The 27,862-nt window shown below is 40.6% G+C and overlaps 1 protein-coding gene across 1 annotated transcript in view; it reads left to right on the top strand.

Moving 5' to 3' along the window:
• PCDH15 (protocadherin related 15) overlaps window positions 1-27,862 on the top strand; it is a 1,187,477-nt gene that overhangs the window by 331,873 nt on the left and 827,742 nt on the right. The window lies entirely within an intron of this gene.

Here is a 27,862-nt window from a genome sequence, read left to right as displayed (position 1 = left end):
AGTGGAATAGGTTGCCATAGGAGGTGGTGAGTTCTGCTTCAATGGAAGTGTTCAAAAAGAGGCTGGATAGACATATGTCTGGGATGATTTACTGAATCATGCATTGAGTAGGGGGTTGAACCCGATGACCCTGGAGGTCCCTTGCAACTTTATGATTCTATGGGACAGCCCCTTCTAAATAGATAAACCATTTAAAGAGAATGTATCACCTATTTTTTTTTACTAATTAAAACCAGATTGTGAAAAATATTTCATTTTTCTAATCTGTTTTTGTTTTCTAGTTGTAGTTTTTTATACATGACTATAGAGGCTACCATCATGCTTCAATTTCCTATAGCATATAGAGGTGCACTTTATAGCAGCCTCATGAGCCACCGACACAATGGACAGGAGCTGGCCCATTGTCTTCTATGGGAGAGTGTTTTGGGCATGCTCTGTGACCTGTGAAGAGGTCAATATGCAGGGAGGGAGAGTATGTGAGTCGTGTCTAGTGATGAGTGAACCATATCAGTAGTACCCTGCTTTGGGTAGAATTTTGCTAAAAGTTGGGTTCGGCATAAACTCGAACCTCGGTTAGTTTGCACTAGTGGTAGCGGTCCTGTGGCTAAGCAGTTAGCTCTGTTGCCTTGTAGTTCTGGGGTACTAGATTAAAAAAAAGGACATCAACTATGTGAAGTTTGTATGTTCTCCATGTGCTTCATAATGATCACCTTTATTTATATAGAACATATACATTGCACTGGTGTTTATATCACTTGATATTTTCTGCCCCTATTGGAACTCACACTCCATATTCACCTATTAGTATATTGTTGAAGAGTGGGAGGAAACCCACATAAACACAGGGAGAACATAAAAAAAATCATGCAGATGTTGTCCTTGGACAGATCTGAACCTAGGATCAAAGCACTGCAAGGCAACAGTGCCAACTGCTGAGCATCCACCACCATGTTGTTGTATAGCATTTTTGGTGAAGATTCAAACTAATTCAGACTAAGGCCTCACACAGGTTTTTTTTCATGCGATTTGCAGATCGCATAATGGATGCGCATCCGCAAATCACATGACTGGGGCTGACGATTCACTGAAAAATCTGCACCTAGCAGCGTTTTCAGCGAAGCAGCCCCGCCATCCTCTGCCCCAGCTGTGGCAGAGAAGACCGATGTTCGCCCATTGAATTCAATGGAGCCGGCAATACAGCCGGCTCCATTGAAAGCAATGAGCTGCCGGCAAGCGCTGGATGAATTTTCGGGGGAAGGGCTTAAAATATAAGCCCTTCCCTGAAAACCATCCTGAAAATGTGTAAAAATAAAACAAAAGTATACTCCCCTTTTTCCTGCAGCCGGAGTTCAGCCGCGTCCGGCCGGCAGTTCTCCGGAACTGCTCTCTGTAGTATTCAGCTGCCTCTGATTGGTCACAGCCCTCACCAATCAGAGGCAGCTCTCACTCACCCATTCATGAATTCATGAATGGGTGAGTGAGTGCTGCCTCTGATTGGCTGAGCGCAGGGACCATTGCGCGCCGGCCCCATTGAGCGCATATATAGAACACAACGATGCACAGAACGCAGATAGGCGCGTTCTGCGAATCGTTGTGTCCTATAATTTATCGGACATCCGCATAAAAAGCGGACATGTGCCTGCTCCCATTGGGATGCATTGGGTCTATAGATCTGCAGATCGCACCAAAAAATGCTCGTGTGACCGAGCACTAAAAGAAACTGACGAAATTCAGTGAATCGACCCAACCAAACTTTTCAAATGTTTGCATCTCTAGTTGTGACCATCATCTTTTGTAAATGGTGTAATCCTGTTGTCTATATATGGAGGTTATCCTTCCTCGTAGTTCAGCCTGTGATAATAATCAAATGACTTGCAAAAATATTTTTCTATAGAACAGAAAGCACCAGACTTAATTCTCAGTGTTAAAACTGCAAGATTTTAGGATTTTTTAAATACATATTGTAACATTGAAAATTTGAAAAAAAAAACCACAGAAATTCTTAAAAAATTGTTTAACATAAAAAAATGAGGTATAAAATAGATTATTTTCTGCTAAATCATTCCCTTTAAATTTTTGCTAGGGTAAAAGTTGTGCATCCCGCCTACCAACAGATATTGCTTCGGGGGTTGTACTTTACAGTGCACATTGAGATCTCTTTGGTACTGCTTTAAATAGTCAAAGTTTGATGATTGTATGAAGAGGAACCAGGGAATTTATCTGCAAAAAATACACTATACTACACAGAAGCTTAAGGGGGATATTATTAACTTTAAACATTCTTTCAAGCTGAACCCCTAGAAAGGTGGAAATGACTGTTAATGTAGCTTCACACACAGTTTTTGGAGAGTGACATCACAGTTTTTGAGCCAAAGTCAAAATTGGAACTAGGAATAAGAATAGGGTTCTTCTTTATATTTCTTTTTTTAGTCCACTTCTGGGCTTGGCTGAAAAAAAAGGTCATCAAAAACTGTCACAAAAACTATGTCCCCCCCCCCCCTCCAAACAAATCTGCATGTGAAGTCATTATCTAACAGGAAAAGAATAATCTCCTATCTGTCTCAGGGGGAAAGTCTAAAAGGGTGTATTAATGAATCACTGTCATTTCAGTAGCATTCTGACCTGCCTTGACTTTATATCAGTGAAAGTCCTGGCAGTGGGATGCCAATGCTCAGTGGCATGCCATTGCCAATGACAAACAGTCCTGTACTGTGCCCACTTTGGTTTGCATTGTTCATTAAAAAGCCTTTCCAGCTAAAAATGGCTTCATAGACTGTCTTTTGATTCTTTTTAGTAAAGCCTATTTCTCAGAACTGAAGCAATAAAAGCCGGCGTCCTTTGAAGGATCACTTTGGCCTGCTTCGTTAATGGTTTTAGCCATTTCATTGTTTGGTGGGCCCTGACATTTCTGTTCCATAAATTGCATATTTCACTATTCTCTTGAATTCCAGGCATAGGCATGCATCCGTATGTGCATAGTGTCATTCGGCACTGGACACTGACAAGTTACCACACTGAACAGTCTTTGTGTTGTTGTAGAACTCATAGGCTAGATGTGTTGTGATTGTCCTTGGTCAACCTATTATTGTCTTTCTGAGGGGTTCTTATTTCTGCTCCTCCTAGTAGAGGATGCAATTTATACAGTTATATCCCTGGTTCTGTATGATGATTTCTTTAAAACTCTGAATATTTCTTTGACTGTGTTCTGTTAAGTCTCTAGTCTTCAATGGTTTGCCCCTCTTTCTCATAGCACTGTCTTTTCCTTTCTTGTTTTGTGCCTGTTGTCAAGTTTGTTTCGCGTTCTGGTGGGTCAGCACTGTTTGGTCCATTCCTGGAGTTGCCCCTCTCTCCTGCTCCTCTCCCTAATATCACATATAGTGATGTGAAGGAAAGTCCCCCAGTTTCCTGTTTGCAGGGTCACCCTTTTCAGGGCAGGTGCTGCATCTTGTAGGCAAGTTCGGCCACTGTAAGATCAGAGATAGACACTTACTCTCCTACATCTGTTGCCTAGTATATCCCTTTTCCCTGTAACAATTTGATGTGCCTCACGTCTCCTAGTCTTTCCCTATCCTTTGCTTCCATATTAATGTGTAAAGTTGTATAAAGTTGTAAAAGAGTTGATGATATTCATATAATATAAAACTTTGCTTTGTGCATAAAACTTTAGACTCTCAAATATACCTTTAAGTTTTGTCTATTAACACTCGTCTAAAACTTTATTATATACCTGAACCTGATAAAGTAGGTCACGTGAGTGCTTTAAGTACATCCTGACATTTTGTACCCATGATAAGGTGTATTCAACCAGTGTCTTTGGAAGAAATTTAGTATTTGTTATTGTGGTAGAAAATCTATATTTAATTTTGTCTGCTGGAAAATGACTTTCACACATTCAGGCCCTTAATTACGTAGATATTCCATAGTCTGTGCTGTAAGCATACTTTCTTTTATGTTCACTCAAAAGTATTGACAATGTAATGCTTTCTGGTGGAAGTGCCATAAACATCAATCCTTAAGCAAATAGTGAATATGTGTTTATGGAAAATCAGCCTTCCACCTTGCTCTTCCAATAAAAGATAACTCATTCCTATTTCTAGCACTAGAAGAAAGTTATCTGTGTGATCAGTGTGTACTTCTAATGCAGAAAACATATTATTTCATCTGCTACAGAAAAGCCAAACTCCATAAACCATGATTTAAAGTTGCTCCTAGGCAGCTAGAACTTTAGAGCTTGTCAGGCCATCTATGCAAACCTTTGATTATCCTAGAGACTTTCAGTAAGCTTGGAGGCTAAACATGAACTGCCAGACTATGGATAATCAGTACACATATATATGAAAGATTTTAGTTTTCTTTTTTTTATGAGTTTATGTAGACTTCTATGAATCTTGTATTTCAAGTTTACTTCCAGATGCTCTCAGAATGTTGGCTGTTGTGTACAAGTAGAAGAATACTATATACAGGATTTTATTAAAGTCCCACTTTAATAAATTTGTTACTCAGCAACCAATTTTGATGAGAGACTGTTTTATGATTGGTATGATGTACAAGGATCCCAGGTTTTATCCACATTGAATTGATTCAATGGGAGCCCCATGAGTGATGTGACAAATATTAATGCAGTAATCAAACTCCTGCCAGACTCTGCCTAACATGTCTGCGGCTTCCGAAATACTTACTCGCAATTCAATAAGGTCATGTAGCACCATGCAGATTTTGTCCTTGATGTAGCCTCACAAGGAAAAATCACAGAGTTAAGTCGGGTAATCATGGGAACCGTGATATAATAGCCTTGTCGCTTCTTTTCATATTTCTTATTCAGCATTAACCCTTTCCAATCCACTGTCTGACGTTTTCCTACATTCTGATTGAAGCCTGTGCAGCTCCGATGACGGAAGATGTCCAGCCAGTTATTCTTACTGTATATTGCTGGCCGCTTTGTTGTCGGGACCTCTCCGGCATGTCACATACTGCAGTACTGGCTCTAGCCAGCAGATGGCGCCATTGTATAATGGCAGAAAGAGAAAGTCCCCTAGGAAACCCTGAATCCAAAATTGGATTGCAAAGGGTTAAGGCAGGGTGTCATTGGGGCAAGCATGACCATGAAAGTAAAAGTGGGTTGGCAGACCTTCCTGCTGGTAGACATAATCAGAGTAATCATTCACTTGTAGCATTAACCAATTATCTAACATATCTAAATAGGAGAGTCCCATTACTGTGGACTTTGCAAAGAAGAAGGACCCTTACAGTTTGAGATGAGACACGGCACATAAGACATTCCATTTCCGGGAGTTATGCTCATGCTCAATCATGACATTGGGATTCTCTGTTTCCCAATTTCTGCAATTATGCCTATTCACCTTCCCATTGACGTTGATGTGTGGAAAATGAGTTACTCCAGGAGGTTGTTTTCCATTCCAGGCTCTTGTATTGCACAAGTTAAGAGAAAGTGTTCATCTTCGTCCCCTTGCGTGAGTGCTGTGTACAGTGACAGTTTTTATGGTTTCATATGCTCCCATGATTGCCTGATGTTTGTCACATCCCATGAGGCTCACAGTGAATCTATGTAATGTGGCTAAAACCTGGGATCCTTGTACATCAGAATCAGAAAACTGATTACTGCTTAGTCTCATGCATGTGGCAGAGCCTTGTGTTTGAAGTATGTACAGCTATACACAGAGTTCTAGAGCTGTATTATGTGGTGTTGTAAGCATACAATAAGCACCATATGGTATCTCCATATCACCCATATTATGGCTGTAGCAATGCTTCTAGGTGAGAATACATCACTGTGATGGTATCCAACAAAGTATTGTACAAATTTTTTCTGTTGTATTCCGTATGAAGAAACCTCTGTATGACATTGGAAAAAGCATTAGTACAGTGAAGCCTCATAGACTTCTATGGGTACCACATCGACTGGTGTCTGCAGCCAACAAATGTGAGCAGGTGCCAAGGCCCACTGAGCCTACAGGGCCCAGTCAGGTTTAGGATGGATGCGGACCTCATTATTTGAAATCATTTGTACACATGTCTTTAAGACATGGATACAAATAACTATGACAGCCGTACTGTGGAAAGCCAAGCATTACTTGTTTCACTGCCCAACATCTTCTCTGTCATGCAGGCAGCATGATAAAGTCTTTAGGCCGCCTGTATCATCCCATGCAATACTAGCTAGAAGAGGACACTGTGGCAATGTGATAAAAGTTAGTTTATTATTTTATTGCTGGGCACAATGGGGCATTATTAATTCCTCAGCGGGAACAGGGTGACTTATAAATGACTCAGGGTAAAGAGGAGACCTCTAGGTGGTTCACAAGGCACAATGAGACCTATAAATTACTAAGGGGGTACTTCAGGGCCTATGAATTACTAAGGGGACATGCTGGGGCCCGTAAATTACTAATACGATAGAGTGGGACTTATATCTCACTAATAGAGCACAGTGGAGCCTATCAATTACTAAGACAGCCCACTGTCAATTTGCCTCCTAAGGGCATATGCAAACCGGGAGCAAAGCCATGGGAGCTGTATTTCATCTCCATACAACTCTGAGAATATATAGCTCTTAAAAACATGAATGAGTCCTTCAGTGGAGACTAAAAAAAACCCATTAAAATACAGACACATGGCCTCCTGGTTGCCTGCCAGTCCATTTTTTCCACAGTTTTTGGGAAACCAGAAGGTTTGATATATTTAAGGTTGATTGGACAGGGTTAATTTCAATCCATATAGATTTCTGCACTTCTTAATGCATGCAAGGGTAGTTACTATCAGAGCAAAGTAGGAACGGAATTTTTTCCCAAAATACTGTAGTAGTTTTTGATGCTGGTGACCACTCATGTTTTCTCCTGGAAAATATACATAAATTTGTGTCAGGCTTAAAATACAGTGTTGTTAATGGAGCTGAATAAATATTTCATCATGTAGAGAACGTCCAACATTAAAAGAAATGTATCTCCTATATGTTTTTTTTTTACTAATTCAAACCAGGTAGTGAAACATGTCTCATTTTTCTTGTCTACTTTTATTTCCCGATTGTAATTTTTTTTTTTTAATCTATTGTCTGTTCATAATTATGGAAAATTACATCTTGCCGGAGATGCAATTAAAAGCATTTAGATATATCTTTTATAATAGCCTCATGGGCCATAGATTGATGGGCAGGAGAGCACCTATTGACTTCTACAAGAAAGTGTTCTGGGTATGATAGTGTAAATGTTCTTAGTAAAAGGAACCAAGTAATCTTGTAGATAAGATACCTTTTAATGACTATCAAAAATACATGCTGTTACAGCGGGCTTTTGAGCCTCTCAGGATTCTTCCTCAGGTTAATTGGAACAGATCTAAAGACGCATTTATATAAGTACATATGCACATGGGAGGGCACAAACATGGAATGATTCATTTGTACTTAAAGCAAATTCCAGGACAGGATGAGCAGGCACAGACATGGTGTGATTAATAGCACTTAGATAAATACCAGAAAGGGATGAGCAGAACAGTAAATGCTTAATTAGTCCATTGAGAAGGGATGTGAAAGTTTTATGGTCTCTAAATTGATGTTGGGGAGTCACCAGGCCAGCGTGTTACCTCTTCTCTGGGTTTCTCATATCTCATAATCTCCACTGATGCAAAAAAACACCTCTGAGATTCATTATGTTTTTGATAATATCAAAGGTGGTTATAAACTTGTATTACCAAATTCTTAAGTGACATTAAGACTTGGAATTGCCCTTAAGTATAATAACTTTCATGTTGTATCCATGACTAGAAAATGCTTTGCCACAGGTGAACTGTGACTATTTGGATGGTGGGTCCTATGTTATCTATATATCCTGCTTGTAATAATAATAATAAGATACTAAAAGGTTTTCTCTACAGAACTGGAAGTGTCAGACTGTTATTTAGACTTAATAGTTAGTGTGAAAACTGCAAGATTTTAGGATTTTAAAAAAATATATAGCCCATAACATCAAAAATAAAAAGACTAAATTCTAAAAAAATATGATCAACATAAAAACAAGGTTTATACAATGTCATTTTCTAATGACACACTTCCTTTTAATGTATCCATAACTGTTTCTTACTTTTGAAGACTTTCAGAAGAGTCCAGAATTGAGGGAAACTACTCAATGTAATGTACAGAATTTGTAATAATTCAGAATGTTTGCTATTTACGAGTTTCCAAGCTACCTTTCATCTCTTTTTTTTTTTTTTTTGCATTTCTTTACAAAGATTACATTTTTAATATTTCTTTGATTCTCACCAATATCAGTGGTAGCATGTACTGGTAGATCATAATCTGCATTCATTTTGGCTTTTGTGTGGTGTTCAAAGAGGGCATGATTTAATCAAAGTGAATCTTTAAACCTTCATTCCTTTATTCAAGTTGATGTGAAATGAATGTTATGTTTATTAACATGGATATGGTAGACTGCATTTAGAAAATAAGTACAGTGTGGATTTTAGGTCTTGAATACTGCACAATACTACAGTACACGGTTATGGAATATTTCGTAGGACATTTATAATTCATTTTTAAAAGCGTAATAAAAAAAATAGTAGGCAACATAACGGAATAACTGTTTGCAAGCTATTGCCGGAATATACAGATGTGTTATAGATTTTATAGAATGAATGGGCATTCACTTTAAATATATATGTAGCACATAAATAATGCATGTGAACACTGAAAGCACATATTGAATAATATAGACAGGTGTTGATAGTTCTCCCTAGTGAACTAATTGGCAGCTAGATGTTAGGCAATGTAGTACAGTGTTGACAAAATATTAATGCAGAAGTAGTCACTGCTGGTGGAATATTTCAATTCCTCTATTTACAAGAATAAATGGAATCAACAGCGAATATACAGCCTATATTATATAATAAATATCCAATTTAAAGGAGGTGTTAGGGGATCAGAAACATCTGGAAGCTCCCCTTGATGTCTCTGTGATCTGTAGAGACATTATACCTTAGCAAATAATTGCTGCAGGAGGATGAGGAATCGGGGGGGGGGGGGGGGGGAGGGGGGAGGGGAGCGGCATCCCAATTGTTGGAATGCCAGACATATCAAAGTAACTAATACGTAGCCTATAAAACATTTATTACAGAGACTATCCAGTGATAAACTGATCCAAATGTCTAAAATCAGTGTATAGGGAAGGAGTATAAATATGATTGACCCGAGTAATGTTAGCCTGAGGACTTGTAAATACTGTGGCCAGCCTGCAGCTGTACTGCATCTGCAACATAGATGGCCCTGTCAAAAAATTAATGTTGGTCAGTTAAAATGACCCTCTGGTTACAGGACAAAACTCTATCACTGGACCATAGGGTGGAGGAGTATCTTACCTTTGCTTTATTTTCTCTTCCTGGCTCTTTGTTCCTCCTGTTCCAGTTCTGTTTTTCAGTTGGTCAAGTTGGCTGCCTCCATCTTTAGACTACCAGAGCATTTATAGTGCATTGGTAGTGTTAGGACTGCCAATACACTGTAGCTGCTCTGTGATTGGCCAGCACTGTTCACATGATCAATGCTGGCCAGTCTTAGAGCAGTTAACAGTATCTATTAGATCATTAGAAAATGGCAGCTCGAAAACAAAGCAGTGGAATAGAGGGGACAGGAAGAGAAGCTCAAGTACAGGTAAGATACCTTTGGGTCCAGTACAAAGTTTTGCCCCTGGAGGGTCTCTTTAAGTAGAAGATAAGGTTTGTAGCACAAATAGTTAAGCTTTGAAGGGAAAGGTGCCGCGTCACTGGCAGCACAATTTTCTACTCTGGGTTCTATCCTGTCTAGCTGCGGTTAATATTTTTGGTCCTGTCTAGTTAAGTTAATTAGTCCTGCTGCTATTAGCTAAGGTCGTAGCTGGTGATTGACAGCTAAGTCAGCAAATCAGTTTCTCCCAGCTCCTTATATAACCCAGATCTTCCTGGCTGGAAGTACCATTTCAGTGTTTCTGATCAAGTAAGCTTCCTCAGTACTCCTGTCTGTTGTTTGGCTCCTGTGTTCTGGTTTATCGCTGTGTTTCTATTTGTTTTGCATTTTGTGTTCTTGTCTTTCATTTGTAGTCCGTTTCTGTTTGTCCCTGGTTTTCTGTACTATGGTTCCCCTCTGACCTTGGACCTGTCCTTGTGCTAGTAGTTGGTGGGTCTTCCCTTTCGGGACTGGTGCTCCGCTTCAGAGTCGGTTCTGTCACAGCGCTTTAGAGTTCCCCACTCTATTGTTTAACCCCTTGGTTCTGTCAGCTCTTGCATCTAGTCATCTGTGTAGCAAGCTAACATGCCTGTCCTGGCTGTGCTGGTACCTAAATCATCTCTTGGTTTTGGCTGCAGTCCAGGACAAACGTGACAAAATGCTTCACAAAGTTACTGTACATGAGGATCTCGGTGAACATCGTATTTTTTTTTTTTTTTACTGGAGGTTGGCTTTAATGGAAGCCCATATAACATTCACTTACAACATGTCTTGATAACGTAAGATTTTTTTTTTTTTAATTTACGCATTTGCAAAGTATCTTAATATCCTTATTCGATCTTTGTATACATTAGACCAGTCTTTAAATAGCAGTAAGCTAATTTACACGTTTTCATGCAGCCTATGTGTGGGTCTACTTGTATAGAATACTGAAAGCTGGGTTTGTAAGTTGTAAAGAAAAGGCTTGGATGAATCAGTCATTAGGAACTGATATTTTCAGACCATAAAACCCTTTCATTATTTACAGTACTTTACTTCAGAAACTAACAATTGGTGGATGATGTTTTATGCTCACATCTCACTATCATTAGTTCTAGTAATTCAGAAGTAAAAAATCATATCTAGAAAGTCTGTCTACTTTTGATTAATGTTTAAATCCATTACTGATGTCATAGCTGAAATAGGGTATAGTAATTATCTGCTAGCTTAGACTGTCTCAACATACTGGGAATAGAGGGTGATTTCTATTGATCACTCCATCCTAAAAGAGCATCTGTCACTGGAGAAAACCAGTGGTTCTAAATGTGTGGCCACAGCCTCGCAGACTTTATCCCTGTTTCTGTTTTCCCCATGCATTTCCTTCACCCTGATGTGCTCTTCTTAGGTCTGGCTCAAAGAGCTCTCAGTGTGTCAAGTAGGCGGTCCCCATCACTCACTTTTAATAAGTGATATCAGACTTTCAATTAAGTCCAAGGTCACTCTTTGATTTGACCACATTTACAATATGCAAAACTTAATTTACTTAAAGCTCTATTTACACACAGAGATATCTTTCAAAAGATTGAAAGATCAGCGATCGTTTTGCATAAAAGTACTAATAGGCACTTGAGATGCTGTAAAAAAGAAAAATAGCAGATCTCTATATTTTGCAATGTGTATAAAAGGAAGTCACTTAGACCGTCCATTGCCAGACTTCGTAATCCATTCCTCACAGATATTGGGGGAGCCGTTTCTCTCGTTTGATCCAGGGGATTCCTGTGGTACAAGGTTCCAGTCTTTACACAGTTGCATCGCTTCCTCTGGAGACCGGGCTACATACTTAGAGCTGTTTTTAGCAATTATTACCTTTACAGGAAAACCCTATTTGCAGATAATGCCCTGTTCCCACAGGGTTTTGGTACTGGAAGCAAAAACTCTCTTGCGCAGAAGTATGGCTGCTGACAGATCTGTAAAAAGCTGAATATTTATGAAGCGGTCAGAAATTATTTTGTCTTTTATGTGATAAAAATGTACCCGGGTAATAAAGTCCCAAAGAATTGAGGGCAGCAATGATTTAGGCTTAGGGAGCCTGTGAGCACGGTCAATCGTCAGATCATGTTAAGTGGCATCAAGAAGAAGGTCAGTGAAGTAATCGATAAGAAAGTTCGTCATTAACGAACTCAAGAATGCCTCTAAGACCGATATTATTTCGCCTGGACCTATCCTCCATATCAGCCTCTAAGTGCTCCGCCATTTTATTTTCAATGTGTGAAGTGCGATCACCATTAGAGGTTATTTCTGTTTGCAGTGAGAGGAGAGCCTGTTGTATATCCTTCTGCATAGAAAGCTTTAGATCAGCTAACAGGGAGCTCATTAATGACTCTGTAATGGGCATCTCAGCTGATTTAAGGGGTGTGAAGGGGTTACAGTTGTGACATTTTTATGATTTTCACAGTGTTTTTCTTTGGAGAGGAGAGTAGCAAGCACCAAAGGGGTTAATGCATGAAAGCCATCCCGACACTCCTCACTCCCTCGCCCTCCCGTGGCTCTGATAACACTGCTGGTGATAGAGAGCTGTCAGCAAAGTGAGGCAGAGACTCATTAAGGAGTTGTAATTCCTTCCCCTTATCAGAATCCCCTGTCACAGTGTCAGAAGCTGTGCTGGAGCTTATGTGGAGATGCTGCTGGTGGTGGCCATCTTGGATTTCCCCACTACCAGTAAAGAACTTAGTGAGCTTTTATTGGGCTCTTTTTTGCCCTACCTTTTGCCATGCTTCAGTGCTGGGTAGTTCCAGGAGGCTTTATGTGGTAGGGGAAGCTTCCTGTGGTTGACTCCGCTGCTGCTTAGTGCTGCTTTAGGCCTCAGTCAGACGGGTGTTTTTTCACGCAATTTGCGGATCGCATGATGGATGCGCATCTGCAAATCGCGTGACTGGGGCCGACGATTTGCCAAAATATCTGCAGCTAGCAGCGTTTTCGGCGAAACAGCCCAGCGTTGCCCGCTATCCTCTGCCACAGCTGTGGCAGAGGAGAACGATGTTCGCCCATTGAATTCAATGGAGCCGGCAATACAGCCGGCTCCATTAAAAGCAATGGGCTGCCGGTGAGCGCCGGATGAATTTTCGGGAAGGGCTTAAAAATATAAGCCCTTCCCTGAAAACCATCCTAAAATGTGTAAAAAAAATAAATATATATATATATATATATATATATATACTCACCTTTTCCCTGCAGACGGAGTTCAGCCGCGTCTGACCGACAGTTCTCCTGAACTGCTCTGTGTAGTATTCAGCAGGCGGGGATTTAAAATCCCCGCCTGCTGAATGGGCTGCCTCTGATTGGTCACAGCCCTCACCAATCAGAGGCAGCTCTCACTCACCCATTCATGAATGGGTGAGTGAGTGCTGCCTCTGATTGTCTGAGCGCAGGGACCAATCAGAGGCAGCTCTCAGCTATTGAATGACAGCTGAGAGCTGCCTCTGATTGGTCCCTGCGCTCAGCTAATCAGAGGCAGCACTCACTCAACCATTCATAAATTCATGAATGGGTGAGTGAGAGCTGCCTCTGATTGGTGAAAGCTGTGACCAATCAGAGGCAGCCCATTCAGCAGGCAGGGATTTTAAATCCCCGCCTGCTGAATAGTACACAGAGCAGTGCAGGGAAAAGGTGAGTATATTTATTTTTTTTATTTTTACACATTTTAGGATGGTTTTTAGGGAAGGGCTTATATTTTTAAGCCCTTCCTGAAAATCCATTCCGTGCTCGCCGGCAGCCCATTGCTTTCAATGGAGCCGGTTGTATTGCCGGCTCCATTGAATTCAATGGGCGAACATCGATCTTCTCTGCCACAGCTGTTACAGCTGTGGCAGAGGAGAACAATCTTTATAGTATATGTTCTCAATGGGGTCGGCGCTGTTGCCGCCGGCCCCATTGAGCGCATATATAGAACACAAGGAATCGCAAAACGCAGATAGGCGTGTTCTGCGATTCATCGTGTCCTATAATTTATCGCATATCCGCATAAAAAGCGGACATGTGACCGATCCCATTGTGAAGCATTGGGTCTATATATGCGCAGATCGCATGCGCACGCGCAAATCGCGCGAAAAAACGCTCGTCTGACTGAGGCCTTAAGCCGTTGGTGCAGGCAGAGGGAGGAGCTATGCTTCCTCTGCCATTGGCTGCTGGCCACAGCCCCCCTGAATGACTGCCTGTTTACACAAGTTGATAGTCACTTGTTTTTTTTAGGTTAGCTAAAAACCAAGTAATGCCAACAAGTGAGTGATTCTTGATCCCTTTCCCTTTCGAGTCTCGTGATTACAAAGGACATCAGTCACCCATGATCATGCTTTTGAGTGATTACTGTGGGCTACAATTGGCCCATGTAAAAAAAAAAAAGTACTCATACTCTCAGACAAACCCTTTAACCATCATTGTAAGGTTAGATACATATTTATATCCTTATTAGCTACACTAAATTCAGATTTTCATTGTATAATTTCAGTTGGATATGAAGATGCTAGAAATTGTAGTAGTAATAATCTAAATGTATGCTGCTGTAAAAATATGTAATGCTATTAGCTACTTTCTTGGCAGATTAATTAAATTCTGCCATCAAAACTAGAGCTCCAAATTTTAAGGAGTTATGTCCCTATATTCTAGACATATTTATGTAATTTATCTCTATTGCTGAACAGATGAAATAATCTAGTAATTTATTTAATGATGTAATTCAAATGTAGCAATTAAGATTTCATTGTTCAGTTTGAGCAAATAGGAAGATGAAACAATGCCTCTACAGCACCACCTATTGAAAGGAAGCATTCCTGCAAGTCAATGTCAGATCTTCTAACAAAATGTGATTGTTCTCAGCAAGGGAAGCCAAGTAATCTTGTAGATATGAAACCTTTTAATGGCTAACAAAAATACATTGTTATAGCGAGCTTTCAAACCTATTTTGGGTTCTTCCTCAGGCTTACGGAATAGATCTGAAGACACAAGCATTTTTATATACACACATATGGAAAGGCACAGACATGGTGTGAATAATTTGCACTTAAAAAAATACCTGAACAGGATGAGTAGAGAAATAAATACTTAATTAGTCCACTTAATTAGTCCTGAAGGTAGCCAGGAGGCAGGAGATGTCACTGGAGATGGAGGTGACCGGTATCCATTGGATACCGGCGATCACAGAAAAGTTAAAAAAAAAGTTTAAAAAAGGTAAATCTTCAGCTTCCCTCATGGATCGGATCCATGGGGGCAGCTGAAAATACTTACCCCGGTTCTCCGTCATGTTCCGTGGAGATTGGGACCTTCTGCGGGGCTTCTGCGCATGTGCAGAACGCAGGAGAGCCCGGCAAATTTAAAATCTGCCTGCACCCGGCTGTCAAAGATACCTGAGTGCAGGGGGTTTCCCTACACCTTCTATGTGCTCTCCGTAAGGAGAAATGATACTTTTCCTAACCCTCAGTATAAGGGTGCGGGCAGACGAGCGCATAAACGGCGCGTTTTTGCGACCAAACGTATATACGTGACCATCTGAGGCAATGGTTTCGAATGTATTCGTTCACATGGGCGATTTTACGGCGCGTAAAAACGGCAACCCAAAAAAAAAACGGAACATATGCGACCGAAATACGCGCCAACGCATATTCGATGGCCGAAAAGACCGTTTGCAAAGTAGGAACAAACGAAAATACGCTTTCTAGCTCTGGTCGTGATCGGTGAAAAACGTTCTCTCGGGCGATTATACGTTGCGCTCGTGCGAACGTAAATACGCCTACGCTCGTCTGCCCGCACCCTAAGAAAAGCACATGAAGTAAGTAATATGACATTTCCTCAGTTATGAATCAGACTGCAAAATCAAGTCAGGACATTTGCAGAATAGGAAGAAGGATCAGTAAGTGCTTAAACTTTCTGATACCAATATACACCTACTCTCTGTTGGATTAGACTCAGATGTTTTATTAACACTACCTTTTCTTTTTGATGTTGTGCCATCTGTGACATGGGAAAATAATATAATGCCAATTAACTGCCCTTCTGTCAGGTTGCTTTGACATGCTCATGTTGAACATGGGGGATTGAAAAGGAAAATGTATTGTGTACCAATGCATCTCAATTGTTATTTTAGCAAACTATGAATTTTAATGATCACACTTTTCTTTAGACCGCCTGCAGACGGCCAGCGCTCACCTCCTCCCGGCGTCTTGCTCTGCTCTGTGCTGGCTGTTGCACAGCCTCACACACGCAGACCAGAGCCAGCGCATCACCAGTGACGTTTTTGTGCGAACCTCACAGAAATAGGGCATGCCGCGATTTGTTTACCGCACGAGTTTTCACGCGGTTAAATCACGGCTGTCTGCGTAAGATTGCATTATCTAATGCAATCCTATGGCAGTGGGCACGGGCAGAAATTCTGCTGGGGATCCCGCCGCGGAATTTCTGCCCGTATGGATTTGGCCTCACATTAAAAAAAAGTCTAAATGATTATAAGTATTAGAAGAATGGAATATTTGTATCAACGGATAAAAAAATGGGGATTCTAGGTAGCAGTATTTAAGGTAATACCATGCCACCGCTAAGATATTACTCAAAATACTAACTTTGATCATTCAAAATAATATTATAGCATATAGATTCCACTTCAAATATGTAGTGGTTTCTGGAAGACAGAGATGAGTGTATACATACATAAGTTGTGAGGTGTTATCTCGTAAGTGTGGTTGAACACTGGCCAGCATGCTCATAGGAAAGCCATGTGAATTATTGGAGTTCCAACAAGGCAATAATAGTGGGTGACAGAATTTCTGAAGTTGAGTGGGCATGTAATATTCCTTGATTCATAGTGTCACTTGTGTACCAAGAAAACATCATTGAAGGCATTACCACCCACAGTGAACAGCACAGTAGCTACTCATGAGTGTATAGTGATCACAACCGAAGGCGGCTGGCTAGAATTGTCTGTGTGACCAGATAAGTGACTTTGGCGGAAAACACATGCACATTGAATGCAGGAGGCTCCACATGCATATCCCATAGGTCACTGTAGCATTTTTTAGCTTTCATGGGATATGGGAACAAAAGATCCAACGAATTGTCTCTGTTAACACCACAACACTAGACACAGCGCCTCACTTGGGCTTGTGAGGTTGCTAACTGGACCCTAGAGAACTGACAACATGGTCCAAAGAGTCACAATACCAATTGGTTTCAGGTTGATGGTAGGGCTCATGTATGGTGCAGACCCCATGAAGTCATGGACCCCAGTTGTCAACAAGACACTGTGCAGGTTGGTCGTGGTTTCATACTGGTGTGGCATGTGTGAGATCCTGCATCGGCAAATACCATGGAGCTATGGGTGGCTCTCTAGACAGCATGGCTCAGCATCCCTACAGATGTTTTTGGCCACTTGTGGAATCGATACCAAGTGGAGTTGCTGCACTGCAGCGGGCTAGAAGTGGTCTTGTCCCATGACTATTTGAACACCACTGTATGTAAACTCTATACTGTATGTATGTATGTGTGTAGTGTATATATATTACGACAAGCAGATCTGTTAAAGAAGATCAAAATACAACATTATTAGGGAACAAAGGCATGTTTTATTATAATGAGCCCTGAATTATCATTATTTAATAGGTGAGTAGAGTATTTTTGTATTTGGCAATGCATGCAACAACATATTTTACCATTTGAGAAATAGTAATGTAAGTGCTGATGGACCACTGTTATGCAAATACGTTAATTACAAGCCTTTCTCTTTGCAGTGTTTTTTAATGAAACTGGATAGACACTAGTAAAAGCAACATTTAATAGAGGGAGTTGTTACTGTTTGAAGTCTTTATACTAAGCGTGGAAGATACATTTTGACTTTGGAAGAGATTTCAAACAAATTGTTTGTTGTGAAGTATTTATACAGACGCTTAACTTCATTTTCACAGCAGGTTTTGCTTGGAGTGTTTACATACGTTCAGTAAAATGGGCATCATGGTGATTTTTTTTTTGGCGCCTATGCTCTGTGGCTTGGATAGGGAGAATGGATAAAAAGTCTCTTGCTTAAGAAAATTATCTCAACCGTGTTTCAATTTGGCAAATGCATTTTGCAATTAAGCTGTCCCAATGTGAGTAATAAAGGGTTTCAAATAGACATATATTACTTTCACAGCCTATGACATGCAATATATCACCATAGAAAATAGTGTGTTTTTTTAATTGTGCTTGAATATATATTTTTTAGTAATTCATAAGTACCAACCCTCTGTTTCATCAAAATATAGTATCAAAGGTATAATAGTAAAAATATTTTGTTTTCTTTTTAAACATTCACATTTTAGCCTTAATTACCTTGACGACCTAAATAACTTATATTGGAACAATCACCTTAGCTGACCATTTATTTCAGTATATATGTTGTTAAATAAAACCCTACAGCTGCCTTTAAAGCAACCCTCCAGGCTTGGGCAAACAAAGATGGCTGCGCTGCCTCTCTGACTACCTTATGTATACTGTGCATTAGCATGCATCATTAGTCTAAGACACTACCCACTGTTTTGATTGGCCAGTGCTGCTCACGTGAGTAGCACTGGCCAATCAGAGCATCATGTAGTATCTTAGAATACCATTGCATGCCAATGTACAGTGTGCATTCAGAAAAGAAGTACGGCCATCTTTAAGGCAGAGTGTTGATTTAAAGGGGATTTGTCAACTGATGTCTAAACTGCAGGCATGATGTTATAGAGCAGGAAGAACTGAACAGATTGATATATAGTTTATGTGGAAAGATTCAGTATAACTTGCATTTTATTCATTTATATCTCTGCACATTCTGAGCTGAACAGTCCAATGGGCGGAGCTATCAATGATTAACAAGTATCTGTGTATGACTGTACATATAGAGAAGGCTGTCAATCACTGATAGGACCGCCCATTGGCCTTGTCAGATAAGAATGTGCAAAGGTGTAAATGAGTAAATTATAAGTTATACTGTATATTTCCCCATAAAACTACATATCAATCTGCTTGGCTCTTCCTGCTCTATAACATGCTGCCTGTGGTTTGAACAGCACGTTCAAGCTTACAGATTCCCTTTAAAAGGGTATTCCTAACTCAGCTTTTTATAGTCAAGATGGGAATCCGCTGCTATAGTTACTAGCTAAGCCCAGCAGTATTTCCTTAGCTCTCATTGAAGTAAATGAAAGCTATGCAAACAGCGCTGGCTTCAACACTTGTCTGTTTCCGACAGGTGGTTAGAAACAGAGAGCTGGGTTCTCCCATCTCAGCCATGAAAAGCCGAGAAGGGAATACCCCTTTAAGGGCTCCTTCACATACATACTTTTTTCAGCGTTTTTTAAATGCCTGTAAAAATGCTAAGCATGTCAAATGTTTTTTTTTTCTTTTAAACATTTAAAACATGCATTTATTTCTGATTTTTTTGAAGATCTACAGACAACGGGAAAACTCCATACTCAGCTCATGCTGCATTTTGAAACAAAGCCTCAAAACCTTACAAACATGTTTTGCATGTAGTGCATTTGCTATGCATGTTGACCTTTATAGAATTATCTGTCCACAAAGAAAAACAAACAGAAATCCCTGATAATAGCACCATTAAAAAATGCTCACTAAGGACTTAATGCCCACGGCTGGATTATCGCTGCGGAATTCACTGTCAGACACCTGCCGCAAATTCCGCAGCAATGTGTGTCCATAGGCATGCAATGGTAAAAGATCCTCCCCTTCCCCTGAGCGGACATCAACAGCGATTTTCCACTCACGGGGGAGAACCGCAGCATGTTCCTATCTTTGCATAAAATCACACGGACGGCTTTCATTGCAGTTAATGGAAGCGGTCCGTCCCGCGATACTTCTGTTTTGTGTATATTTTGTATGCTCCTTATCCTTTTGTACACTATTCTGTTTGTATATTTTTTTCTAAGCACTGCTAACCTTTTTAGAATAAAGCCTTAAAACTCTATTAATCAGTCCTGGTAGATCTAAAAAAGTAATAGACAACTCTAACTGTGTATTTATTGTGTTTTGGCTGGTGGAAATTGGGAAGGCACATATTTACAGAGCAAGCAGAAGCAAGGTGGCTGACCTACCTGTCAGAAACAGTCAGTAGTAGCAGCAAAGTGCTTTGGGGTGTATGAGCCTATGTTGAATGTTATTTAGGTTCCATCCTGCATGAGAGCAGGATCCAGGGAGCTGGGAATAAGTTGACCTTGCAGTCTGCCCCTGGGTGCCTTATGTCACGGGTTGGTGAACACGGCCCCATCACCCTGACAATAAACTTCTTTCCTTTTATCCAATTTTGTCCAATATTGCAATAGAAAATTAGAAATATAATTGGTTTGATCTGATATGTAACTCAGGAGATTAGTCATTTTCTTCCTTTTCACAATCCTTTTTTCCGATTGGAGGACAACTGATTGCAGAGGGACAGATCTCTAATTGCTCTGGACACAGTAGAAGACAAAATGCATCAATCACCACCTTTTAACTAAGCCCCTTCTAGCAGTCATCTGCTGGTCAAAGCAGAAATAAATCAAAATGAAGTTAAAGGGATTTGCCCAGAATTATAAAAACTTGACTCCTTTCTTCCCAAACAGAATCATACCTACTCTCTCTTCCACTGCTGTAGCCGCCTCTTCCACCCCCGTTCATGCAGTAGCCTCTGAGCACAAACAGGCAGTTTGTGTAAGGATAGTGGCAGGCCTATTTTAGGTCCACAGTGAACAAGTGGGCTACAGGCTTTAGAGCAAGGAATGGGAAAAAGAGGGAAGAAGTTGAGCCACCACTATCACCACCACCTTCACTGACATTGACATCTATTCCATATTCCAGTGTGTCCCAGGTCAGCAGCCAGCCCTCCATCCCCCAGCTATGGGAAAATAGAAAATATACCACCCCAACCATCCACAAGCACTGAGCTTAAGCACAAGCATTGCCCAGCTGCTTGAAATGAAAATGCTGCCTTCAGGCTAGTAGACACAGACGCCTTCCACAATGTGATGCTCTATGCTAATCTACAGTACCAGATTCCGAGCCACCTTTGCCGTCCCTGCCCTGCACTACCATGTGAGTGATTATGTGTCCCTGGCATTGCAGAACACTGTCAGTGGCAGGGTACACCTGACCATGGACATGGACATCGCCAGGAGTATTACATATTATTAACAGCACACTGGGTCAATGTACTGCAGGTGGGGCATAAAGCCAAAAGTTATGCTCCACATTTAATGGTACCCCCAAGACTTGTGAGTAATTTATCTGAATCTGTCCTGTCTTCACTATCCTCCTTCTCTTCCTTCACCTCTTCATATGATCTTCCAACACCCTCCACATCAGCACAGATATCTGTATGTGAGAAAACTTGTCCTCCATCCTGCTGTCCTAAAACACGTCTAGGAGAGTGCAGCCACACATCCAAAGAGCTGTTGACAACTCAACAGGCTCAGGCTGACATGTGATTGACCCCGTACAATGTGAAGCTAGGCATATTTGTGTGTGACAATGGGACTAACCTGCTGGCAGCTCTTCACCTCGGCAATCTCACACATGTGCCTGGCCCATCTGATGAACCTGGTAGTGCAGCGCTACCTCAACAATTACCCAGGTTTACATCTGCTGCTGGAGAAGGTCAGGAAACTGTGCTTGCACTTTCATCGTTAACACCCAGTTGCCCCTCACTGATGAAGGTGCAGTGACACTTTGTGCTAGCACCTTCATCTGTGATGTGCCTGCATTGTAGAATTCTGTGTTGCATATGTTGAAGAGTGTAAGCCAGGAGCAGAGAATGATCATGGAGTACTAGATGGTGTATGCCGTTAGCAGGTGCTGTATAGAGATTGGTCATTTGACATCTGTGGATTGGCTGCAGATCAAAGACATGTATGGCATTTTAGCCTGCTTTAAGAAAGTGTCCAAAATGGTCAGTCAGGATGGCGGAGTGATGAGTATGTTTTCCGCCTGCTGGAACTGAGTCTACAGGGCCTCAGTGTCAATGATGTGTGGTCACAGGAACAAGGGATACCAATCTCCCGATTGTCTTGCCAATCTGCTCTTATTCAAAACTCCAGGAAGAGTGGCTTTAGGTAAGAGAGGGGGGCATCTTCTCCTACTCCCATGGGAGACGTTTAAAGGAGGAAGACTATGAGAAGGAAGAAGAGGAGAAAGAGGGGGTTCATATAAGTCCAGAGGCAGAGCAGGGAGCTACATAATGTTCCTTCTGTCCATCACTTACCCCAGTGATTCTACATGGATGGCAGTACTAGCCAGGGGACACTCTTAGGCCTGACTTCAAGGAGTGTGGTCCATCACTCTTAAGCACTTTGAGGCATATGAGTGCTTTTATGCTGCACTGCTTGCAGAAGAATCATTGCATAGCCCACATCAAAACATCAGATCATTACTAGTTGTTGACCCTCCATGATCTCTGCTACAAGTCCAAAATGACAAATCTTATTCAGTGGACAGGGACCTCAAATGCAACACCATCAGGATAAACTGTTAAGCAGCTTGAGCATAGCATTTCTCCAGGGCCACAGGGATGTATCCGCAATGGATCACAGCTCCGCGGCTCATAGTGGACGAGCAGGAAGCCACCACAGCACCACCACCAGAGGAAGTCTCATAGGGGTGTGCCCTCAAGGTGCTATTTCTGCTGGTGGTGCTGCTAATCTTCTTCTCCTGCTTTCGTCATGTTTCCTCCTTCTTTCCCCTAAATGAAAAATATGTCAATATGAAAATATGGAGCTACAGCTCTCATATTTCCACAAGGAGCACACTATGCCCTCAAGGTATTGCTGCTGCTAGTGGTGGGGGAACAACTGCTACTCTCTTTCTCCTGCTTCCGTCATGTTACCTCCTCCTTCTCCCAAAACAAAAATTTTGTAAAGCATCAGAAACAGCTGTAGTTCTACAGCCATTAATTTGAGCAGGACTGTGCTTGAGTGTTGTGTTCATCTTGTAAAATTTGTCCATGTAAGGCCTTGTTCACATGAGCGTGGTTTTAGCACAGTATAGGCGCATGAAAGGAATGCATCTAATAGAGCCAATGCTTTCCTATAGTAGCGTTCACCTTTAAGGAATTTTAGATGTGCGAAAAGCTCACACTTAACAAAGATAGAACATATGTGTGCAAAGTTCGCATCTATGGTCCATGCTGCGAGAAAAGATAGGACCTGACCTATCTTTGGGGCATGCTGCTCAAGAGTTTCCATAGACTCCTATAGGAGCTGGATATAACACACAACACGCAGCTCCCGATCCTGTGAAGAAGCAATTTCACTGCTAATAAAACTCGAGACTTAATAGTTGGACATCGCCCATTCATGCTATTGTTAGTGCAGTATAGCCGCAATCTTTTCACGTGCCTATACTGCACTAAAACCACAAGCCCTAAAATTTATTACCTTGCTTTTTAAATAAACAGAGAAACTGCTGGACAACCTTCTTTTGTTTTCAATGACCCCTGTGTGCTACAATTCACACCTACACCAGCCTACCAGTTTTTGGGAGGAGCACAGTGTTCCCTATATGTGCGACTGTAATCCCATGCAATTTGGGGGGCTTTGGTTGCATTGAGGACCTTCTGGAGGGCAAATTAATGGACTTAATTTTTACTATAATTTACTTTAATGGGAGTTGGAATTGACCTCCCCGATTAATGACAATGGTTTTGTGAAATCAGCCCAATACTAACAGGAACTAATTATTCCACTAATTGCTCATCACTACTGAGTAGGACAAGTATTGCATTATTTTGCTTAAAAAGCCACTGCCATTATACCATATAGCTGTCATGAAGAGGTGTATGTGGTCTACAACAGTGTGTAGATAGGTAGTGAAAGAAACATCCACAAAGATAACAGAAACCCAACATAATATGTTTGTTAGATTCATAGTACAAGTTGTTACAAATGCAGCAATACCAATTCACTGGGGAACACAATTTTTGTTGACTTAGAACTTTCACTTGTTTTTTTTTTATAACTTTTGGCTTCTGAATTGAAAAAAATGACCCCAGTTGTTCTCTATCACATCAACTTTGTAAAATATAGGATACCCTCCGTTTTTCTCAAAAACCATACACATGTACATACAATGGAAAATCAAATCATTACCAGAATGTAATGTTTATTCAAAGTTATCTTGTCCATACAAAGTATATATTGTTTCTGTATGGATAAGATTGTGTGCAAGTAGTAACGGTTAATGTAAAAATGTATGCTTATAGGCTAGCTTTTCCTGGAGTGTTCAGTCTGTGGACAATCTCACCTGATGCTCCAAGAATACTAGGTCATCATATGTACATCCCATCTACTCTGATACAGTCTCTACATGACCTTCAAATCTTGGTAGAATAATTTACATTGCTCATCACTGAACACACAAAGACTTTCCGGGAAGTTATCAAGAAAATGCACCTTGATGCTCATGTTGCCACCAAGCATTTTGTAGCTTTCCAAGAGTTTCTGTAAATTTCCGTGAAATTCTTTGCACACCTATTTCCAGGAAAGTCCTTGACCATGTCTTTGAATGATAACCAAGCGTTCTTTTAGAGCTCTGACATGGTCCCAATGAGTTGCCGAATTTGTGGACCATCAAACACACTGGTTTTTAGTTTTTCAAATGACAGGCTAGGAAATGCCAAAATTAGGTATTTAAAACCGTCTTCTTCAGTTGGCAAAGCTTTAACAAATTGTTTCATGAGACCCAGTTTCATGTGCAGAGGTGGGAATACAATATTTTTTTTCTGTCAACAAGTGGTTCATGTAGAATGTTTGGATCACCAGGTTTGATGTCAGATTTTGGATTCCAATTTCTTTCCACCCAATGTTTCTCAAGAGCTATGTTGTCCCACATGCACCGGTAACAGAGATACTTGGTGTATCTACGTTGCTGACCAAGAAGGAAGCATACCATTTTAAGTCCAACACAGATGATCCAATTGTGTTTGTGATATTGCAACAACTTAATGACTCTCTTTATGTCTCCATATCCTTCACAAAGAATGGCCAATTGAGACTGCACCAAATAAAATGACCATTGTGGAGGAGGACACACTGTAAACTCTGCTTTGAGCTATCAGTTGAGTTATAGATCGGGTGTCCCAATTTCTCCATTAAACCAAGTATGTTATGGCAATACGTAAAGCCGCTGTCACTTCTACACTATTGCAGAAATGCTGCTTTTTCAAGCAAGTTAAGCCTTTTTCTTGATAGTCTCAAATCTCGTGCCAAATCATTCAGCTCATGCTGATCAAATCCCTTATGAACTAAGTCATTGTTAAAGACTTTTTTAAGAAGTACACCTAAATCAGGTAAAATCAATAAGTAAGAGTCACAAGTGACTTAGCCGTTAACCAAAAACTCAGACAAGAGATCTGAATTCAGTTAATGGTAATGAATTCTGAATCTCAGCCGCCCAACACCGTAATTTTATTAAAAGGAAGGAAATATAGGATGGATTATACAAATGTCACATATGCAAGATATATGATTAGATACATTTTTGGCTACAAGATGATTTTCCCAAGCTAAGATATCATTTTTGGCATAAACACTTTGGAATTTGCAGATGCCGGGTAAACATAACAATTAAAGGATAACCCCTCCACATTGAGCATTTCTTGGCGCATCCTGATCCCATTTCTGAGATAAATTAGCAAATAATTGTGTCTCCATAATTCTGAAAAAGTACAAGATTACTAAATGTTTCATGGTTCATGAACGAGGCATGATGACCTCCCTGAATGCCTTAAAGGGATCATCAGAATGAACCAATTTCTATGAACCAACCTAAATTTCACTCACATCATCTTTAATTTCAAAATCTTTATTATTGCTGTCACTTAGTTCTTCACCATAATCAGGTTCTTCGAGAGAGGGTAGTTCAGCGAAAACTGGCACTGGGATTTCAGATGAATGAGACACTGGATGTATAGCTGATGGTAGACAAGGATACTGTATTTTATATTTATTTTTCTTGTTATATCCTGAAGTTTTCACCATACCAGTCACTGGAATGATCTCTTGGCTCTCGCCAAACCATAGGTATACCAAATGGCAACTTCTCACATGTTCCCTTCATTTACATCCATGAACTCTTTACACACTGCTTGTGTACCTTGCCTTCTCTTAATCACCTAGTTTAACTTTGAAATATGCAAAGTTGCTGCAGAACCTCGTAATATATACCTCAGCGTCAGCAGAACATCAACATGCACTTGTCCTCTGCTGCAGAATATCATACTGCATCTCTCAGATGCAGCAGAACATCACACTGCATCACATTTATGTGCACAGCAAAGCACAGGCAAGGCCTGTAATAAAGCATGTAATATTGACCTATTTAGCTGTGGGGGTATGTTTATAAATGCACATTTATAATGTATGTTTATGGAAAAGACGAGGTCATAAAATACCATATAATACCGTGAATTTATGGCATCTTAGTATATTCTGCCTATCATAACCGCCCCCAACTGTGCAGTTGCGTGTACTGTTACCTATTGAGTCTTTTGACTTGCCAAATTCTGTATAATATACACAGTCCATACACAATGTAGTGCATATATACATTATATACAACTAGTATACATTCTCTTTTAATTCAGATCCGGTTTCAATGTCTCAGAACTGTGTTGCTTGGCAGCATTTTACATTATGTATGTAGAGAAAATAGTTGTGACAAGATCTGTATATTTTGTACCCAGAAATCATATTTTGCCATTCTTTGCTCTCTGCAGATACTGCTTTTTATTGGTTATATACTTTATTATGACACCATGGCCCATGGCTAAGGAATGCAAAATATTAAGCATAAAGTACTCCTTACTGTGACTACTTTGACTCTTCACATATGTATAAATTACAGTTTTTATTACAGCTATATTTGCTTTATTTTTTATTTTCAAAGGCGTGTTTCCTTTCAGCATCTCCATTTAAATTAAAGGGCTTGTCCAGATTTATCTTTTTTTCATACATACAGACATATAATTCTTGAAGAATTTACAGGTTTTGTATTATGATGTGTAGTGCAAAAATGTCCTCCCTTGCTCCCTATGGTGCCCACTGTACCGCTACACGTAAACACATACATGGCCCCACTACCTTATTTATATCGTACAGATAGGCTTTCTTTGCTGCAGTCATGTTACATATTTGAGGACAAACACCAACCACTAGAGTTGAGCAAGCATGCTCGTCTGAGCTTGTTGCTCGTTCGAGTATTAGCATAGTCGATGGTGCTCGTTACTCGAGCGAGTACCACACCACGTTCGACCCCACCCCGTATTACCACTTCCTGCTCTGACGTGCCAGTGTGTGCAAGTCCACAGCAGTATGTGGCTGGCTGGCGGGGGGAAGAGAGAGAGAGAGAAAGCAAAAAAGCTCGGCACCCGGCGGGTCCAATACAAAAATGCCCGAGTCTCCCATCGACTTCAGTGGGGTTCGTTACTTGAATAGAGCTCTCGAATATTACGAAAAGCTCGACTCGAATAACGAGGACCCGAGCATTTTGGTACTCGCTCATCTCTACCAACCACCCAAAAAAGCCTCTGTGCAAGCTATGGGTGAAGGAATGAGCAAGGATATTTTTTAATACATACCTGTTATGTTTGTTTAAGGTGCAAGTATAGCATCCTCAATGGACATCATGAACATCAGACCAAGACATGGTTAATGTCTGCAATCTACCAATATAAAAATGTATAATACCAATGTTGGTGACAGGAATATAGAAACTCTATCCCTAACCAACTTTGGTGAAGTAGACCCTGTCTTGAAACAAGGCAGTTGCCCCAATAGAGGTACCCCAACGTCAGAAACCTAGGAACGTGGCCTGTTTCTACATGGAGGATAGGAAATATGTTTAATGCAGATGGAAAGAGCAATATATATAGAACACAGTATCAAGTAGAAGTAAAAAAGCCCCACACAGAATAACTTACCATAGGTACTTAGCTGACAGTAATCTTCTGGACTCGGGACGGCGTCATGATGTCATCCTGGCTCCACGTCCTCATTGTAGCTAGCACTCCACAGCAATATCATACTAAATAGTCCACCTTTAAATAAGAAATATATATACACATCTCAAATGGAAGATGCCGGATAAACCCTTTAAAGTCCTTCTACTAAATACTTATCAATTAGGGTCTCCTGTCCTACT

This window comes from Eleutherodactylus coqui, chromosome 4 (genome assembly GCF_035609145.1).
Source record: "Eleutherodactylus coqui strain aEleCoq1 chromosome 4, aEleCoq1.hap1, whole genome shotgun sequence".
NCBI lineage: Eukaryota > Metazoa > Chordata > Amphibia > Anura > Eleutherodactylidae > Eleutherodactylus > Eleutherodactylus coqui.
This window is presented reverse-complemented; position numbering and strand designations above follow the sequence as displayed.